Genomic DNA, 3,551 nt, shown 5'->3' on the forward strand with positions numbered 1-3,551 from the left:
TGTCTGTCATTCATTTTGAAAGTTCTCAGTCATTATTACTTCAAAATGTCTCCTGCTCTGTTCTCTTTTTTTCTTTTGGTATTCCAATTGCACACATGTTGTATCTTGTGAAACTGTCCCCTAGTTCTTAAAATGTTATGTTCAGTTTTTTTTTTTTTTTTTTTTCCCTTTTCCTCTTTACATTTTAGGGTTTTTTTTTTCTTTTTCTTTTTTTTTAATGAACTTATCTTTAAGCTCATTGATTCTTAACTGTATTGAGTCTATTGATGAGTCCCCTGAAGGCATTCTTCATTACTGTTAAAGTGCTTTTGATTTCTAGTATTTCCTTTTGATTCTTTCTTAGAGTTTCCATATCTCTGCTTACTTTACTCATGTATTCTTGTATGCTGTGTATTTTTCCCATTAGAGCCCTTATTGTATTATTTATTGTCATTTTATATGCCCTGTCTGGTAAGTCCAACATCTGTGTCACATCTGAATCTGGTTCTGATGCTTGCTTTGTCCCTTCAGACTTTTTTTTTTTTTTGCCTTCTGGCATGGCTTATATTTTTTAATTGAAAGTTAGACATGTAGTGGGTAATAGGAACTGAGGTAAATATGCCTATGATGTGAGGTTTCTGTTAATATGGCTAGGAGTTGGGCTTTGTTTTGTGTTTGCTGTAGCTATAGGTACCAGAGGCTTCAAATTCCCAAAGTACTTCTTCTAAGAGAAGATCCCTGTCTTTCAGCTGTAATTTACTCTTATTACACTGGAGCTCCGTTGGTATGATGAGAAAGTGTGGAGGCGGTGAAGGATTCTACAATCTTCCAATTAAGTCTAAGCCTTTTACCCGACTTGCATCTCTGACCTGTGATCACCAAGAATCAAAAGTAAAGTGTTTCTTCTTGTGTAGTTTTCCCCTCCCAATTAGGTGAGGAACACTAGAGGGGGCTCTGGTGAGATCTCTGGGACAAGGCTCTGGTGAAATCCTTTCCTCTGAAGACAAGGCCTTCGTTATGGAAAAGGTTCTGGACATATTTTACCAAGATTACCTGTCTACTCTCGCTGCCTAAGCCACAAGGGTACCTTTGTTGACTCCTCGCCGTTAGAACCTAGTGGGGATCCTGGAGATAAAGTCAATGAAAGTATGGTGGCCCCAAGGAGTTTCTCAGTCTCAAGCCAGTCTACACTTGGCCTCCAGAAACTTGTCCAAATTACTAAGTGTTCCTACCAATTTATGGCTCCGGTGGCTTCTATTTTAGGTAAGCAGCTTGTGTCTGTGACTCCGGATTTGCCTGTTACCAGATTTCAGCATGGTGATTTGACTTGTAAATTTAGTTCTCTGATAAGCCCAAAACAACTTGTTGGGTTTTAGCTTGTCCAGATTTTGCTTGCTATAAGAATGGGAGTGACAATTTCTAAGCTCTTTACATGTCTGGGCTGTAACTGGGAATCATAATGATTTTGAAGATAAGATTACCACAACTTTTATAACACCTCAGAAAGGTAGTTATTATTCTCTTTATTTTACACATAAACCAGTGGGGGCTTTAGTGAAATTGTGTGTCCAAGGCCATTTGTCTGTAAGTCTAAATGGTTCTAAATCCTATGCATCTTAGTTTCTTTAAAAATAGCTGAAAATACTATCAATATTTTTATGTGTACAGATGTTTATACATTGAAATATTTCTTGCTTTCAAGTTTGTGCCTACATTTTGAGACCCTCAGAGGCGGCGGGGGGCGGTGAGGTTGAGTGATAGTACAGGGCAAGTTATTATCATTAGTTCAGGCAATTAATTTATCAGTGTATTCCTTTTTCCTCCACTCTGCTCTCCCATTCCCCTTTCCTAGCCTCCACCAGGGACAATCATTGGAAAATCTTCAATAAGTATCTTATTTTATTTCACTTCATTTTAAAGATCTCATTTTTAGAGCAGTTTTAGGTCCATAGCAAAATTGAGAGGAGGGTACAGTGAATTTCCATCTATCCCCCGCATTCCCATACATGCATACATAGCGTCCCAAATTATCAACATCCCCCACCACAGTGGTACATTTGTTACAACTGATGAACCTACTGGTTAAAGTTTATTTTTTACCGAAATAGGCTCTTGCAAAATGTGTCTTGTATTATGTGCATGTGTCTTTAATGTGCATAACTGACATTTTCTTTTCTTTCATTCTTTCTTTTTCTTTCTTTCTTTCTTTTTTTTTTTTTTTTTGTAAGACAGGGTCTCACTTTGTCACCCAGGCTGGAGTGTAGTGGTGCAAACATGGCTCACTGCAGCCTCGACCTCTTTTCTTATTATATATTTCATTCAGGTTATTTATATTTTATTCCTAGCACTGTGCTTTTAAAATACATCTATACTGCTCTGTGTATACGTCGTTGGTTCAAACTACTGCATAGTACTTCAGTTTTATTATTTCTACAGAAATATTACATATTCATTGTAGAACCACTAAGTGCCAAAAAGTGAAAACGAGAAAATAATGATCACTAGAAATTGTATCAAGAGAGAACCACAGTTGTGATTTTGGTGAACCTCCTGTAAGATACCTCTTTGCACATATATATAAATGCATTATGCATATTCAATTTTACTGACATAGGATTGCTGTGCACATGTTATTTTTTGACTGGCCCCTCTCATTCATCACTATTTCATGGATAACACCTCATGCAACAAATATAGATCCACAACATGCCTTTTAAAGATCGCTCGGTACTCTGTTGTATGGTTGTACCACACTTAAATAATTCCATTTATGGGCATTTTGCTTACATTTATTTTTATTTGTTATTATAAACAGTGCCTGCCTCAGCAAATAGCCTTCTGCAGATATATTTTCTTACTTGTGCAATTATCTGTTCAAAGTAAATACTTTGTGCCCACCACATGGGTTGAGCTGGGTTTCATGCCACCCACAAAATTCATGCTTTTTCTACTGCTTTATGTTGCCCAAAGACTCAAGGACTAAAGTTACTTCAGCTATCAAATTCTGTGAGTTTATATGTTTATGAGCATTGGCAGTGGGGGAAGAAGTCAGAAAACAAAGAGGCCCTCTTTTCAGCTCTGCTCCAGTAAGCAGGGCCTTTTTCACTTTGTGGCAGAATAAATGCAACTAAATCAGCTGTCAGAAATTAGTAGTTTATATAATTTGATTAAAATTAGAGTTTAACACTAACTTTGATGGAATCAGATTCTCTTCTAAGTATTGTTGATCTTGACACTAAATGTGCCCGAATTATTTAGAGGAACATTATTCTCCCAGTATTTACAACTCAGAAAGATGTATGGCAAGAATCCTCTTTGGTATATCTGTTTTCCCAAGATATTTTGGGCCAAGATTTGAAAACTCAAGAAATCTAGATACCTATGTTTGGGTACATGTTCTTAAATAAACCAAATGTTTCCTTGTTTCAACTTTTAACATGCTTAGTTTTTCTATACAGTTTATGGAAATCTAATTGAGAGTTCTGATAAATCACTTTTTTATGGGAGGGGTGGGAAACAAAGCTTTTCTTTAATGCCTTAGCAAAGAACCTTCTGACTGTTTAAACAAAAAC

This window comes from Rhinopithecus bieti, unplaced genomic scaffold (genome assembly GCF_001698545.2).
Source record: "Rhinopithecus bieti isolate Rb0 unplaced genomic scaffold, ASM169854v2 scaffold_39768, whole genome shotgun sequence".
NCBI lineage: Eukaryota > Metazoa > Chordata > Mammalia > Primates > Cercopithecidae > Rhinopithecus > Rhinopithecus bieti.